General features: G+C 35.5%; 1 protein-coding gene and 1 long non-coding RNA gene across 6 annotated transcripts in view; one reads left to right on the top strand and one right to left on the bottom strand.

The window, feature by feature from the left end:
• LOC139362786 (uncharacterized) overlaps positions 1-7,098 on the bottom strand; it is a 42,332-nt gene extending 35,234 nt beyond the window's left edge. Inside the window, exon 1 of one of the 2 annotated variants that reach the window (XR_011622101.1) lies at positions 7,042-7,098. This is a non-coding gene — a long non-coding RNA (uncharacterized lncRNA). Of the gene's footprint in view, positions 1-5,586; positions 5,648-7,041 lie in introns of those variants that run through there. The other variant, XR_011622102.1, reaches the window with a different exon arrangement.
• LOC105475417 (semaphorin 3A) overlaps positions 1-17,691 on the top strand; it is a 539,208-nt gene that overhangs the window by 326,124 nt on the left and 195,393 nt on the right. The window lies entirely within an intron of this gene.

Raw genomic sequence — 17,691 nt, 5'->3', positions numbered from 1 at the left:
AAGGCACTAAGAACTACAGTTTAGTTGGAATTAGTATAGTAATTAACAGCTTGGTTTTGGGAATCAGAGAGATTTGAACTCAAGTCTGACACTAATTTTCTGTGTGACCTTGGACAATATAGCCCACTAAAATTTAATAATTATTTGTAAGATAGATATAATAATAAAAGATCTACCTCTTTTGGATTGTTGTGTAGATTACATCAGACTTGGACAGTGCCTGTTAAAAAATGTGTATGGATGAGGCACACGGAGCACTCAGCAAAGGACTTGGCATGGTAAAGGCTTAGTGAATATTATACGTTGATAGAAAATGTAAGAATGACTCACAATATGAAGTATCAGGTCAAGTGATCAAAGTGCTGAATAGACAATAAGTGTTATAAAAAAGCAAAAGAGAGACCTTATTTACAAAGGAATTAGATAAGAGTTGTGGATTGAAGGAACAAGACAAGTAAGATAACTCAAGAGTTGACATAATGGTGTGGGCAATTAGGTAAATACACAAGCTATGTTTGGAGAGGAAAAAGATAATATGTTTGCTTTTTCCCTGCATTGTATTAACCATTCAGTTGAATAAATAATTTCATTCAGTGTGGCTACATTTGATGAATTACATAGTAATTGTTGTGTGTGACTTTCTATTATTCTCTTTGTCTTCTGAAAGTATTGATGAAGAGTGACTAAGCCAAGATGTATATATTAGGAGAGAGTTGAAAGAGTAAGATGACAAGATATTCCAGTAGTTGCAGCTAACAATACAGATGTTAAATACAATGTTAAATACAGAATTTTATCATGACAATTAAAGGGATGGAAGTAAATCAAGTCAGAGGAATGGAATCCAGAGAAAAGATGTTGTGAGGTGCAATTGGGGACGAGAAACTTTCCTTAAAAATAAATCAGTTAACACTTTTGTTTCTTCTTACATCTCTTATTCATTTTAGAGAGGAAACAACTCCAACTTACAAAATTATTTACACTTTTGTAGAGGATATTTAATTGTTGGATAAAAATTACTAGTTTTTTTTTCTCAATATACTTTAGAAAAAGTGAGCATAATAATTATCATGCGTGGAACAAAACTTAAAAAAATAATTTATCGTTATTACTGAATAACATGTTCCCATAATTTCATTAAGTTTCATTTATTATTGAAGTTGTGTTTAAGAATATGTAGTTTCTTCTAGCCCAGGAAAATAGAGTGTTTTACCTTGTGTAACAATAATGGACAGAGGCTGTAGGTAAAGAACAGAGGTGATAACTTTATATTATAACCACACAGGAGAATGAAATGCATGGCCTACTGAGGTAAACCAAATACAAGTAACCTATGTTTATGTTGATTTATTAAAAAGTGCCTTCTGATATTTGATAGATCAAAATACACCTCATGAGTCATACCAGCTACATACAGTAAATGCTGTATCTTTTTCTCATCCTCTCTTCTGATATAACAGTTCTAAAGGCATTCCACTGGATTATGGGTTTATTCTTTCAACTATTTTTACTTAAGTGATTCATGTAGATGCATGAGCTTTACTTGAATGAACATGCTTCATCATGTTCTTTTTACTTTTTGAAGGCATTTTCTTAACTTGTTCCCTACGTGTTCCTAATAACAGAAGACTATTCCAAAAGTACTGCCAAGAAACTTGACAGCACCACCGAAGTAGTCTAATTTTATGGCTCAGGGCTAGACATTGTTATGCAACAGTGAAAGAAGGGTTAGATGGTAGCATTTTTCCAGTTTCCATAGTCAGTTATCTTCACTACTGAAATTGCATGTTGCACACCCCAAACTTGAGCGCATTCTATTAGGAAAAATGACTAGACTGAATTGTTGGAATTATTTACTTTTGTCAAAGTCATTGCTTCCACTTCACAAACTAGCATTGTCAGAGTGGCTTGGAAATGTGATTGAACAGGGAATGTCAGGAATTGCTCCCTTTCAGGTCCAAAAGTTGGATTAAATGCTTAAAAAATGTGTTTACATTCTTAAACACCACTCTTGAGTCTTAGATGTTAAACTATTCACTTGATCTACAAGTACAGATTCTTTAAACTATTATCCTTGGGTTTTTTGAGCCACTGTTCCAGACTCATAGGCATTAATCTGGCACCCTAGTGATGTTCCATACCATCTTTCATAAATAAATATGCTCATACATCTTAGAAGATAATAAATACTTTTTGATAGGTTTACATCAAACTCATCGTATGTTTTCCATTAAATTCAAGGAAAATGAACCATTTGTGGGAGAAATCCCAACAGAAAACATATTTACACCGCTCTGATCTTTATTCCAGTCTGGATACTGATATTTTGGCTTGCTGGTCCTTTTCTTTAAAGTTCTTACTATTTATACTAATTGGGACCTTCACTTAAATTGCTTTGGCAATTTACAGCATACCACAGACTAGCCTCGTAATGTACATTTTGTACCAAGATTTCTGTCAACTGAAATGGGAGAACTGCATCCTAAACAATTTATAAACCCCAGGAAACAAGATTATTGTATTATTGAAAAGGTAAGACACTAAATAGAAATAATTGTTCTTAAGGAAGATAAGCATTGAACATTTTAATTCAGAATTTGCATATTTAGGCCATAGCATACTAACAATTGCCCATGCCAAATAAAGTGATAGGAGTGCTGTGAAAATTTAATGCTTGTTAGTGTTGGTGAATCACTGTGACCATAAATAAAAAGTGCTATAAAACTTCAGAGCATTCTTTTGTGGGGCAAGGAAGGTTCACAGAGTCTGCTCCTGTACCTACTTCCAGACATTTAGGATTCATGTACCCAGCTTTTAATAGTACATATCTACAACTGATGTACTATTTATCAGTTTGTTTTATTCAAAATAATGGATGCGATAACAGAGAAAAGAAAAAAAAAATAAGGTTGCTATAGGTTTCCAACTGAAACATTTGTCAGCCGTCATTTAGATAACAAAAACCATTTGTCTGTTTCATACTCTACCTTCCAGACATCCAGATGACTCTGAAAGAAGGCAATGGAACTTGTTTACAAGAAAATTCCCCTTTCCAACCCTAGAACCAGTGTCTTAAATGATACAGACTACTGATTACTACTTGCTGTATACCTCCTGGTGGTGAACCCTACAAGGGAAATTGACACTCAGGATGCCCTATGGGACTAGGTAACACAGCCAGGTGCCAGCTGGAGATCAGTCTTTCCTAATGTTCATACATACTGCATTTTGAAGTAAAGTTAGCTTTAAAACAATTGTTTTTAATGTTAATTAAAAAATATAATTCCTATGTTTGTGTTACAGTAAATAATGGTGATATTAAAAATAATATTAATGATTCCCATTTAATGGATATTCATTTTTGGCCAGAAACAATTCTATAAATTTATGTAAATTATCCCATGTAATCATCATGGCAAATCCAGACAGTAGGCATTTTCTGTCATTTTACAGATAAGGAAACCAGGGCTCAAAGTAGAACAAGCAGTAGGAAAAAGCTAGAATCTCCATGTCTTTTGGACCCAAGCCTCCTACTTTTAATCACTGCTCTGGCTGAAGATATATGATTCCAGACAACTGGAAGAGACTTTCATTCAAAGGCTGCAAGAGTTCAATTATGCATAGTCATTACAGTTAAAAAAAAATTAAAAAATTAACAGTCAAATCACGGAGTCCTAAAAATTCTTGCTATAAGTTACTTCTATTAGATTTGAGATGCTAAACATTTTAGAGAATATTATGTTTCCAAGAATTTAACCAGAATTTTTTTTTCTTTTCCTCACTTAAAACACAGAACAATACCTAAAATCTTCAGAAAAACTGAAAGCTTTCTTCTAAAGGTATTGACTACATATAAAGATGAATCATTAGAACTACAAGAATACTAATTATAAACTATATCTTCACTTATTCTATCTCTTTGTTTAATAAATGATTTGGATAAAAACTTTCATTGTTTTTGAGGTGAATTATAATGTATAGCTCTCCAGTAGCACACAATCATATACCATTACATACTTAAGTTTACTGAAATAACAAACATAGTAAATAGTAACTGTCGCAAAAGTAAATAGTTCTACCTTCTGATTTTTGTGGATGCATAAGCTGTTTCAGTATATAAACAATTATATTATAGACTTAATGAAAATTTTATGCAAAGCTCAAGTGAAACTTCTAAATGATTGCTGGTTGAGACCGAAATAACGTAAAACGTCTATGCTTCACACATTTCACTATTTAAACCATAAGTTCCTTCCTTACGTCCAAATATTACTCCAGCATTGCTGGCAACTTGGACCTGGTTCATGTAAAATTTCCAAAGTTTTTTTCTTGTCTTGTACCACAGTGGTCCCCAACCATTTTGACACCAGGGACCCGTTTCATGGAAGATAATTTGTCCACAGACTGGGATTGGCTGGTGGGGGGGAACGGTTTTGGGATATTTCAAATACATTACATTTATTGTGCCTCCCCCTTTTTTTTTTTCAACTCACTTGCCACTATAAAGCCTGCCACCAGATGCAGCTTATTTGTCACTTGCCACCCACTGATAGGGTTTCAATATAAGCCTGCAAGCAATTGATTTATTATGGTCTCTGCAGTCAAACCTCAGTGCTAATGTTAATCTTTATTAGCAACTGCTCCCCAGCGCTAGCATCACCGGCTCAGCTCCACCCTGGATCATCATGCATTAGATTCTCATAAGGAGCGTGCAACCTAGGTCTCTCTCATGTGCAGTTCACAATAGCGTTCTCGCTCCTATGAGAATCTAATGCCCCCGCTGATCTGACAGGAGGCGGAACTCAGGCGGTAATGCTTGCTCGCCTGCTGCTCACTTCCTGCTGTGCGGCCCAGTTCCCAGTTGACCATGGGCTGGTACCCATCTGTGGCAGGGAGGTTGGGAAGCCGTGCTCTACCACTTGGTGTATGGCACTATGGGGTAGCGGAGTAGAAACCTTGAGTCATGCTGGGTTTCTCCATTATGTAGAAATGTATTCGATTGCTAATCAAATACATCTTTCTAAAAAGTAAAACAACAATTTTTGTAATTTTTTTTTTCTTTGAAACAGTTTCACTCTTGTTGCCCAGGCTGGAGTGCAATGGCGCGATCTCGGCTCACCGCAACCTCCGCCTCCCGGGTTCAAGCGATTCTCCTCTCTCAGCCTCCCAACTATCTGAGATTACAGGCATGTGCCACCACGCCTGGCTAATTTTTTGTATCTTTTTAGTCGAGGTGAGGTTTCACCATGTGGGCCAGGCTGGTCTTGAAATCTTGACCTCAGGTGTTTCACCCACCTCGGCCTCCCAAAGTGCTGGGATTACAGACGTGAGCCACCGCGCCCAGCCAAGACTTTTAAAGATAATTCAGAGGGTTCAATAGAAGATTTTTACTGTTTTTAATGATTAGGAAAGATACTTTAAAAATTATATGACAAAAGACAGGCCCACAAGAGAGAAACTTGGAGCATACATAATAAGTGAAATATTAAATAATAACTATGCTTTTGCTTCAAAAAGTTATTGCTTCCTACCGTACTTTTCCTCTGAAAATACGGTCATAAAGTGGTGGGAGAAACAAAAACTTACCCTTTACCTTGTGGGCAGGAACACAAGATAATTTAGAATTCTGTCATTGAATGGATTAATATTTTCCCAAAACTTTCCCAAGTACATATCTCAGAAACAAAAATCTCAGGTTAAGTGACCTGTAATAAGTCAGGAAAATAAATTTATGTTTTTTCTAGAACTTCAATATTTTCCAAAACAAAAGTAAAACAATAGATTAACTGAGAGGTTGGTAAATCATAGTCTGTGGGCTAAATCCAGGCTGCTGCCTGTTTTCAGACAGCATACAAGCTAAGAAGAGTTTTTACACTTTTAAGTGGCTGAAAGCAGGCTGGCTGCGGGGGCTCACACCTGTAATCCCAGCACTTTGCGGGGTCAAGGCAGGCAGATCACTAGGTCAGCAGATCAAGACCATCCTGGCAAACATAGTGAAACCCCGTCTCTACTTGGAAAAAAAAAAAAAAAAAAAAAAATTAGCCGGGCGAGGTGGCGGTTGCCTGCAGTCCCAGCTACTCGAGAATCTGAGGCAGGAGAATGGGGTGAACCCAGCAGGCGGAGCTTGCAGTGAGCCGAGATCGTGCCACTGCACTCCATACTGGGTGACAGAGCAAGACTCCGTCTCAAAAAAGAAAAAAAAAAGAAGAAGAAGAAAAAAAAAAGTGGCTGAAAGCAAAATCAAAAGAATATTTTGTGACATGAAAATGATATGAAATTCAAACTTCAGTTCCATAAATAAAGCTTCTAATTTTGTCAATAAAAGATGTAGGGCACTGTGTTCCCTCTTGCTATATATAATACACAATATTTTCAGTGTTGCCTCTTGACCTGGAGTGTCAAAAATATTTATTATATATATGTGGCCCTTAGAAAAAGTGTGCATATGCCGGGCGTGGTGGCTCACGCCTGTAATCCCAGCACTTTGGGAGGCCGAGGTGGGTGGATCACAAGGTCAGGTTCGAGACCAGCCAGACCAACATGGTGAAACACTGTCTCTGCTAAAAATATAAAAATTAGCTGGGCGTGGTGGCGGGTACCTGTAATCCCAGCGAACCCAGGAGGTGGACGTTGCAGTGAGCCGAGATCGGGCCTGGGCAGTGAGCCTGGGCGACAGAGCGACGTCTCGAAAGGAACGGGACGGAAAGGAAAGGAAAAGGAAAGGAAAAGGAAAGGAAAAGGAAAAGGAAAAGGAAAAGGAAAAGGAAAAGGAAAAGGAAAAGGAAAAGGAAAGGAAAGGAAAGGAAAGGAAAGGAAAGGAAAGGAAAGGAAAAGTGAGCGTATGGCTAACTAAATGACACTGGAAAATGACTGAGCTTTTCATTTTGCTCTTTTAGAGAGCAAAGGTCTATTTAATACCAATGACTAAAATCCTAGAGATGTATAAAATGAATATATCAGTCTACTCACAAATTATAGACAAATTCTGATTTGAAACTTAAAAAGAAATTGGGATTTGAAAAAAGTAGAGTGAATTCTTACTTTTGATTTTGAGGAAGCTTTCTTCTGCTACCACTTGAACATAACAGTTAATGGCTGTTGTTTCTCTTTTTGACCGTTATTTGAAGCAGCCTGATATGGTTTGAATTGTTATTCTCATGATACAACAAATGCAAAAGACTTAAAATAATTAGGCTTCCATTTAAGCAGAATAAAATATAATTTTTAGTAAAAAAAATTAAAATATTTAGCATTAAAATAATTTGTTCCTCCCTTAATATGTTTTTTAATCAAAACAATTCAAGTATGAGAATTATAATTTCTTGATTAATATTTTTACATTTGCATCATCTTAGGTTTTACAAGTCTTACATTAAACTACCGCTAAGCCATTTAAGATATTATTTATCAAAACTTATATGAAAAAACATTTGAATTGATACTGTCTATAGAAACTTAATTTGCATATTATTCTAAATTGAGACCTTTATGTTATTATTTTGAAATAGTTTAATTTTTTAGTGATTTTGTTTATTTGAAGGTAGAACATTTTCCAATCTTTGTCAGGGCAAAGGTGTTAATTCACATATTTACAGGAAATTAACATATATTCAGAAGCTTCACCTATTTCTAAGTGTTGTAAGTTCCTCAGATTTGAACACTGAAATTGTCAATGAAGAAGTGCAAATCTTTCTCCACTCTCCAACCCAAAGAGGGAAATACAATTTATTGTTTTCATTAATCTAACTGCGCAAAGCAACCTTCCTACTTTGTATGATGTCATATTTTAACACTGGTTCATCACAACATGAAACTTAAATGTATGTTCATTTTGTTTAAAATATTATGTTGCTTCAAAAATAAGCAGTATGTGTTAATTTTGTACTCTAATTGAAATAACTATTCAGGGGATTAGAGCACCATTCTTTATAATTCAGTGTGATAGTGTATTCCATCACCGGCAGCTCAATTTCTTTCTTTCACCATCTGTTCTTTCCTTCTTTTCTCTCTGCCAAAAATCGATAGAACTCAATGAGCAAAATTGAGCTGTTCCATAACCCAACCATATTGGGATTATTTTGTTCATAATACATTGACCTAGTTCTTACACGTCCAGTTTAATTAGGTAAGCCCTCTGTTTATAAAAATGCACATTTACTAAACTGTAAACATTAAATGAGTGTTATAAAAGCAGCCAAAATGTTATTGTTTCAACAGTCAAGATTTTAAGATGGCAACACTTGGCAAACGTAAAGCCACACACTGTCTATTTCCAACTTGGAAATCCCTTTATGCAGCAAGAGCTTTTCATGAGGATCAATTGTACACAGCCAATAATTAAAATTTGAAATGCAAGAAAAATCTGAAAACATTCTCAGAGATTTTAATATATAATTATCTATATAAAACAAGTTAATTACTTTATTCAAAATACCCTAAAATAATTTTCAGTTGTTTTATTCAATTTGAAAACTCACTCTGTATAAAGTTTTATGCACACTATAAAATGTGTCTCATATGATTGTTGCAAATATAAATATAGCAAATAACAGATAACATTTGCAATAACATTTTCTGAATAAACCAAATAAAGTATTTGCTAAAGTGTAGCGTTATTAGCATAAAAAGCACCAGTGAAGACTCAAATCTCATTTACAAAATCACTGCCATGTGGAATCAAGCACCTTGAGAAACTGCAGTAGCTGCACATCATGTACATTTTAATTTTGTGTATTACAAAAGTAACTTTTACTTTCTAAATGAAATGTTAAGGTTTTTAAAAATAAAAATATTGAAAAAATGTAAAGCAATGCATGTTTAAAATTTTTTATCGTTACAAGATAATGAGTCATCGTAACTGAGAGCTCCAGGCTGTGTTCGTCTTCCATAACTTACATCAGGACTATTCTAACAAAGTTATTTTCACCTGAAGTATCATTCATCTTTGCAAACTGAAAACTGAAATTGCAGTGTTCTTGGTGACACTTAATATTTGTCATTTCCTTTCTTTTCATTTTTCTTATTAAAATTTTTACTTCTCTTGCCAGAATTCTCAGTTGATGAGGGCACCTTATTTTTAAATAAATGTAGACTAGAAGAGGAGCTTTGGGTTTTAATATTTGTTAAGTATGAAGCTATTTAATGAGAAGAGTAATATCCTTTCTATTAAAAAATTGTGAAGATTTATGCAAAGGAATTGTAACCAGTTATGGTCATTTGTAACAAATAGCGTCTTATTTTTTAAATTAACTTTATTATGTGCCTTAATAAGTTAATCTCATTGCAGTTTGTAATTGCATTATTTAATCTTACTTCCAAAGAAAGCATCTTTCTTTTTGTGATTAATTGCAGACTATCTATGTGATCTAACAACAAAGAATTTTTTTTTTTTTTTTTTTTTGAGACGGAGTCTCACTCTGTCACCCAGGCTGGAGGACAGTGGCCTGATCTCGGCTCACTGCAAGCTCCAGCTCCTGGGTTCAAGCAATTCTCCTGCCTCAGCCTCCCGAGTAGCTGGGACTACAGGCGCCCACCACCATGCCAGGCTAAAAGTTTTGTATTTTTCGTAGAAAAATACATATTAGCCAGGATGGTCTCAATCTCCTGACCTCGTGATCCACCCGCCTCGGCCTCCCAAAGTGCTGGGATTACAGGCATGAGCCACTGCACCCGGCCCGGTATTTTGTTTTTTAAAGCCAAGAAGAAACTTCTGGAAAAGTTATTCCATCTTAATATTATGAATATAAGTTTCAGTATCTGAACAATAGAAATTATATAATTATTATTATATATAATATTATATAATTATATGGAAATACAGTGAACTTATTGTAATTAATTTAAAAATCCTTCACTACTACTTACATACTGCTTCAGTAAACAAAACTTATAGTGAAGAGCATTTATTTGAAATATTCAAATTTTAGAATAGTATGTCATATTACATTAGACATCCTATAAGCCAATATATTAACTTTATTAATTATGAAATTTAAACTTAGGCTTTCACTTTCAAATACTTGTGACAGAGATAGGTTTATGGCCCATTCATTTTAGGTTTTTAAAACATTTGATCATATTGCACTATTTTCATAAATAATAAAGAAACTTTCTCTTTTTTGGGAAATGTTTTTATTAAATAGCAATGGAAATATTTATAATTTACAATAGATGTGTCATTTTCATCACAATGATTAATATATTTAGGGACAATATAGAATTTGAAACACTTGGTATGCATTAAAATCACCTGGCGAGATTGTTAAAAAATAAAATAGTGGCTCCTGACCTCAACTCAAGATCAATTATATTAGCCTCAACATTTTTTAAGCTTGTCAGGTGACATTAATGTATGTTCACTGTTCTAGTATTATATAATTCAATACAAACTTGAACCCTCAAGAACATAAAGTTATATATTAGAGACAAGTAGAAAAGAAATTTAAACTATTATCTGATAAATTTAGATAGTGAAGATAATTGTAAAAGTTTACATTAAAATATTAATGCAAATGAAAAAAATCTCATATGTTCTAAACTGGTAGGTATAATGTGAGGTGTCAATTAGTTCTCACCAGATTCTGAAATAATATGACTTTCTAGTAATTATCTAATTTATTTATAAAATGACATAAATTGATTAAAATAAAGTTTATAATTTTCATAACTAGATAGACATCATTTATTTCTCTGTAGGTTGAAAAAAACATGTTACTTTAATTTGGAAAATACATTGATTCTTGCTGCCAGTTACATTTGTATAAATGTATATATATTTCTTCCTTTTAGTAATTCTGTGTATATTTGTAGTATTACTGTGATTTTTATTTAATAAAACAATCAACATTGTGGAAACCCAGCTGTTTTTCATGTAAAGAGACCTATATACATTCATCTTTTGGCAAATCCAAAATATTAAAGTGTTAGAAGTTAAAGCAATAGAAAATAAATTGCTATTTCAGCATGTGGGTTGCAAACAGAACAAAAGAGTTTATAAATGCATCATAAATTAAACAAGTTTAAAGAGGGAGGTATACCCATTAATTTAGTTTGATTTTTGCAGAAATCATGACAACATAGGAAACAACAACCCAAGAGGCACATTATTTTGTCTTGCTACCTCTTTGTTTATTTTTCATTGTCCTTTTTCAGAAGCAGTGTTTTGTAATTGAGTATCAACCTGGAACATGGAATTCCAGAATATTATTTCACTTGCGTATAAATTATCCTTGACCTTAAAACATGGTGCCTTATTTCTTCATAGGTAATACCTCACTTACTGAGTGAGATATAGTTTTATAATCTACAGGAATGAAAATAGTAAATATGATTAAACAAAACAGAGGAACTCTAAACACTAATTTCTTCTAATAAATTAATTGTTGGTTTTATCTATGATCCACTTAGATATTGCCATTCATTTTTAGCTTCAAAAGATGGACATGATCATGAATCCTTTACAAAATTAAGCTATTACACCAAATTCGTCTCAATATTATGGCTCTTGTTTCTTACATTTGTATTTTAGAAGGGATATTATGCTAACTTTTATCCTATTCTCTTGGAGTGAGATTAAGCTGAACTAGAAAAATGAAGAAATTGGGACTTCTCAAACTGTGTATCTGTCTTACATAGAGAAGCTTGCATCAGATGATTATCATTTCCCTCTGTCTTATTCTGTTAACACCACTTACCAATTCTTCTGCACTCTACCCCACCTCATAGTTTCTGCTTTTCGTGACGTTTATTGTCATGAGTTCTTACAATCATCTCTCTATGTGTCTGGATGTTTGCCACACTGAACTCTCTATGTCTCTAGTATTCAAACTCCCTAAGAGATTCAATGTAATCTTTTCAGATAGGATTCAATAACAAAATGTTTCTACTACTGAAAAGAGTTATGATACCAGTCCATGTCAGATGTATATAGAATAGAGACTGTGGCTCAGCCAAAGATAGCTATTCCATTAAATTGTGGTTGCATGATATAAAGCATGGCCAGGAACTACTGTTTCTATTATTCAGAGGAAGGTTGTGGCTGTGATATATATTAAGAATTTGTATGACTTCAAGCTTTGTTCAACTGCCACCTAGACATATCAACCACATGCCCCAAAGGCAGCTTGAGAACCACATGTGACCTTTCTAGGGTTCAATCCTGAAATCCTGATTAGGTCCCTTCTATTTATTTTTTCCTCTGCAATGATTCCTCTTCATCTTCTGGATAAATGTATGTTTTTGACATGTCCTACAAGATGCACTGTATTTTGGGGATATGCCTGTCTTTTTATTATTACGTAATTCTGGTCTGTCATTTCCATGAATGATCAAGCAAATCTGCTGTTTTTGCAGTATTCATTCACTCATTCAGCAAGTATTCAACACTCAGTATATGATAGACACTCTTCTAGGCAGTGGGAATACAATAATAAGCAAAATAGGCACAAACAAATTTATATAGAATATATTGTCCATTATTAATTCAACATTGCTGCTACCCACCTCTTTTTTTTGTTTGTTTTTTTGTTTTTTTGTTTTTTTTGAGACAGAGTCTCACTCTGTCACCCAGGCTGGAGTACAGTGGCACAATCTCAGCTCACTGCAGCCTCAGCCCTCCAAGTTGAAGGGATTCTCCTACCTCAGCCTCCCGAGTAGCTGTGATTACAGGTGCCTGCCACTGGGCCCGGCTAATTTTTTTTTTTTTTTTTTTTTTTTTTTTTTGTATTTTTAGTAGAGACGAGGTTTCACCATCTTGGCCAGGCTGGTTTTGAACTCCTGACTTCATGATCCACCCACCTCGGCCTCCCAACGTGCTGGGATTACAGGTGTGAGTCACCACGACTGGCATTTTTTTTTTTTTTTTTTTTGAGATGGAGTTTTGCTCTTGTTGCCCAGGCTGGAGTGCAATGGCATGATCTCGGCTCACCACAACCTCCGCCTCCTGGGTTCAAGAGATTCTCCCGCCTCAGCCTTCTGAGTAGCTGGGATTATAGGCATGTATCACCACGCCTGACTAATTTTATATTTTTTAGTAGAGACGGGGTTTCACCATGTTGGCCAGGATGGTCTCAATCTCTTGACCTCGTGATCCGCCCGCCTCAGCCTCCCAAAGTGCTGGGATTACAGGCTTGAGCTACTGCACCCGGCCTCTTTTATTTATTTATTTATTTATTTAACAGGGTCCCACTCTGTCACCCAGGCTGGAGTGCAGTGGTTCTATCATTGCTAACATTATAGCCTGGACTTTCTGGGCCCAAGCGATCCTCCCACCTCAGCATCCCCAGAAGCTGAGACTACAGGAGTTCGCCACAATGCCCAGCTAATATTTGTTTTACTTTTTGAAGAGAGAGTGCCTCCGTATGTTGTCCCAATCTGGTTTCAAACTCCTGTGCTCAAGTGATACTTCTGTTTTGATCTCCCAAAGTGCTGGAATTATAGGCATGAACCACCTCATCTGTCTCTATCTCATATTTCTTATCTTACCGCTTTACACACTCCATGTTTTATATTTTCACATATTAGATATACTCATGTTTAGTGTAAATACAAGCTGAATTGTAAGTTGACAAGGATCTTATTAAGAAGGTATTGGCAGGCCGGGAGTGGTGGCTCACTCCTGTAATTCCAGCATTTTGGGAGGCAGAGGTGGGCAGATCACTTGAGGTCAGGAGTTCCAGACTAGGTCCATCAACGTGGTGAAACGCTGTCTCTACTAAAAATACAAAAATTAGCCGGGTATGGTGGTCCACACCTGCAATCCCAGCTACTCAGAAGGCTGAGTCAGGAGAATCGCATGTACCCAGGAGACAGAGGTTGCAGTGAGCCGAGATCGTGCCACTGCACTGCAGCCTGGGTGACAGAGTGAGACTCCATCTCAAAAAAAAAGAAGGTACTGGTGTATATAACTAGCCATGCTGTAAGTGAGCTCACGTGCCCACCGTATATAATACTTTTTTTTCACTAGAACAGAAAAGATTTTCCCTTCCAACATATTAAGTACTCAATAAATATTTACTTTTTAACTTATTGGCATCAGGTGTTACCTAAATGCCCCCACATAATTACATAATTATAATGATTTTTAATTTAACTATTTCTAAAAATATATATTTTTGCCCAAATTTCTTTCAAAATATTGGTCTACTTTTAAGAGGGGATGAGAGGAGAGCAGCATTTCTTGATGAGATGTTGATGGGTTCTTGTCACAGTAGAGATATTTTATTTATTTATTTATTTATTTATTTATTTATTTATTTAGAGACAGGGACTCACTCTGACACCCAGCCTGGAGTGCAATGACACAATCACGGCTCACTTAACCTCCAACTCCCAGGCTCAAGCTGTTCTCCCGCTTCAGCCTCCCAAGTAGCTGAGACCACAGGCACGTGCCACTATGCCTGGCTAATTTTTGTATTTTTTGTAGTGACGGGGTTTCGCCATATTGCTCAGGATTGTCTTGAATGCCTGAGCTCAAGGGATCCACCCACTTCAGCCTCCTAAAGTGCTGGGTTTACGGTACTTTGAGATTTTTCTAAGGTAGCACTAGAGCATATTCTAAAATACACACACTAATAATTTTCCTTTGTGAGCTCTTTATATGATTATATTAAAATGCAGATTATTTGTCACCTGGGACTACTACATTGCTAGTATGGAATGTGTTAAGAGTTAAGAACTATTTTCTGATTCATTGTTTCAGGGCATATAGGCAGTGTGGTACAATAGACAACAGTATTCTTAAGCCAAGCTGTCCTTGTTCTGTTCTCAAGTGATTTACTACACACAAATTATACATAACATACATTTTCTCACTGTAAACTGGAAATAATAATAATATCTACCTCATAAGGTATTGCTAGGACTAAATGTGTTCATATGGGTCTGCGTGGCCTGTATAAACATTCCATAAGTCAAAGCAGTTGATGCTGTTATCAGACTATTGTGATCGACTAATACACAAGATTATCCAAATATACAATCTTATCCAATGGGATAAGATTATCCCATTATCATTCCAGAGAATGATAAAGAAGCATGATAAAGAAATGTTTACTCAGCCACTGAGTGTTATTTAACTACAACTCTAATTTTTCATAATTATGTAAAAGTTTTGGAGCTAAAAGTATGAAGTTTATTCCAAAATTTTTTATTGGAAACAGCTTTCTATTTTAGTAACAATTTAGGATAAGTCACGGCAATGCATTTAGTGATAAATTAGTAGAGTTACAGAAGATGGTTCCCATGATTTATTCAAGTATTTTAAAAATAATTTTTCACCTTTGGTTTTATGATAAAACATATCTGATAAAAATGGCACTGTGTGGCTGGACACGGTGTCTCACGTCTGTAATTCCAGCACTTTCAGAGGACGAGGTGGGTAGATCATCTGAGGTCGGGAGTTGGAGACCAACCTGACCAACATAGAGAAATCCTGTCTCTACTAAAAATGCAAAACTAGCCAGGTGTGGTGGCACATGCCTGTAATCCCAGCTACTTGGGAGGCTGAGGCAGGAGAATCACTTGAACCCAGGAGGAAGAGGTTGTGGTGAGCCGAGATTGCTCCATTGCACTCCAGTCTGGCAGCAAGAGCAAAATTCTATCTTAAAAAAAACAAAAACAAAAACAAAATTGTACTGCGTGAAATTAATTGCCATTTTCTCATATGAATGTGATTTATCTGAAAAGCCTAAATATTGGCAAATGGATAAAATGATTCAATTGGATGGGGATCAAGAATTTACATATAAGATTTCTCCCAAATATTGGTCCACCTGAATTTATAAACTTTAGGGATATAGAAAAAATATTTATTTATACCATTTATTTTATTAATTGTTTAACATGTAAAAATACATATAAAACTATATGGAGGGATACTGCTTTCTTCCAATTTCATATTTTATTATATAATTTTGTTCAAGGTATTTCTATGCATTGTTGATATCAGAATGTGCACATTATTTAAGCTGAATTTTGAGTCGTGAGTTCATCATTTTAACTTTGCTCTTTTTGAAAATTGTAGGTGGATCTACACATATTCATATAACATAAGGACAGTTGATTTCCTTTTTTTTTTTTTTTTTTTTTTTTTTTTTGAGACGGAGTCTCGCCTGTCGCCCGGGCTGGAGTGCGGTGGCCGGATCTCAGCTCACTGCAAGCTCCGCCTCCCGGGTTTACGCCATTCTCCTGCCTCAGCCTCCCGAGTAGCTGGGACTACAGGCACCAGCCACCTCGCCCGGCTAGCTTTTTGTATTTTTTAGTAGAGACGGGGTTTCACCGTGTTAGCCAGGATGGTCTCGAACTCCTGACCTCGTGATCCACCCGTCTTGGCCTCCCAAAGTGCTGGGATTACAGGCTTGAGCCACCGCGCCCGGCCAGTTGATTTCTTTTATTTGGTCTCTTACTATATATTTGCTGTTACCATCTATCTTCACTCACTGTGCTGCTTTTTAAAGTATGTTTTAAAAAGTATGTATACCTGTGTACACCCATTCACACACACATATATATGGCTTAAAATGATACATTTATACCTTTAAGTATAATTGATTGGAACTAAAATATTTTACAAAGCATATGAATACAGAAAAGAGCTTGGATTTTAGAATCAACAATTTTAAATCAAATTTTAGCGCTAGCAATTTATTATGTGGATTTTGAGAAATTATTTTACCACTAATAGCCTACTTTTGGTTACATATAAAATAAAATTTAGTGGTATTTATCTTGCAGAGTACCCAGAATTTGAGTTTCTTGACTTACCAGCAATTACACTGATTAATCACTTGTATTTTCTTGACTTTGATATACAACTCCTAATGCAAGATCCTAGCCTCCATGTAGTAGCTCTCTCCCTAGGTACTTATGGAAGTTTCCAGAGTCTATTTCATGAAACAAATCTAATGCAGCTGGCATGAACTATTGCGCAGATAATACTATTGCTTAATTGCGCTTCTCTACTCTCCTTGGGCCTAGTAGTACTGGGTGGACATGGCTACAGCTTTGCTAAGTTTTATAGAGCTTCTAAGCAAGGTATTGCTTCTAAGAACCTGAGGTGCCCAACCTCTCTGGTTGTTTATGGGTAAGTTAACAGTAATGATGCCTTCCCAGACTGTGCAACATTCTACAATAAAGGGAGTTAAGCTGCTACTTGTGTTCTGAAAAGTGTTTTAAGCAAATCATATCTATTTTTTCCTAAAATAAAAAAAAAAAAAAAATCGAGGATATGAGCCAAAAGACAAATTAATACCATTGCTGTACTTAGAATCAGAATCATCCTTCAGTTTTTATTCCTGAGAGTTGTTATGAAGTTTCTCTCTCTTGTCTCTCCCTTCACAGGCCCTAAATCAAATGAGGGGTCCCCAGGTCCAATTCCTGAAATGTAGCCAAGCCTGGATCCCAGGTTTGACTCTAGCTGATCACGTTGCTTTTCTCTTCTCTCCCCACCCTTCCTCATCCTTTGCACATTTACATTTGTAAAATCATACTATCGTATACACACAGGGTCAACAATGCCAGCCACTCACAGAGCATAATAACATCCAATTGTTTCTGTAGTGACTCTTTCTTTTATTAGAGAAAAAAATAGACCTAATAAATGGCATTTTGGAACAAATTCCAAACATAAAAGAGCTTCTGCACACTGATATAAAATGAATTATTCAAACATATACTTATCCTATTCAACAAGCA

This window comes from Macaca nemestrina, chromosome 4 (genome assembly GCF_043159975.1).
Source record: "Macaca nemestrina isolate mMacNem1 chromosome 4, mMacNem.hap1, whole genome shotgun sequence".
Taxonomy (NCBI): Eukaryota; Metazoa; Chordata; class Mammalia; order Primates; family Cercopithecidae; genus Macaca; species Macaca nemestrina.
The sequence above is the reverse complement of the archived record's forward strand: the minus strand, read 5'-3'. Positions and strand labels throughout refer to the sequence as shown.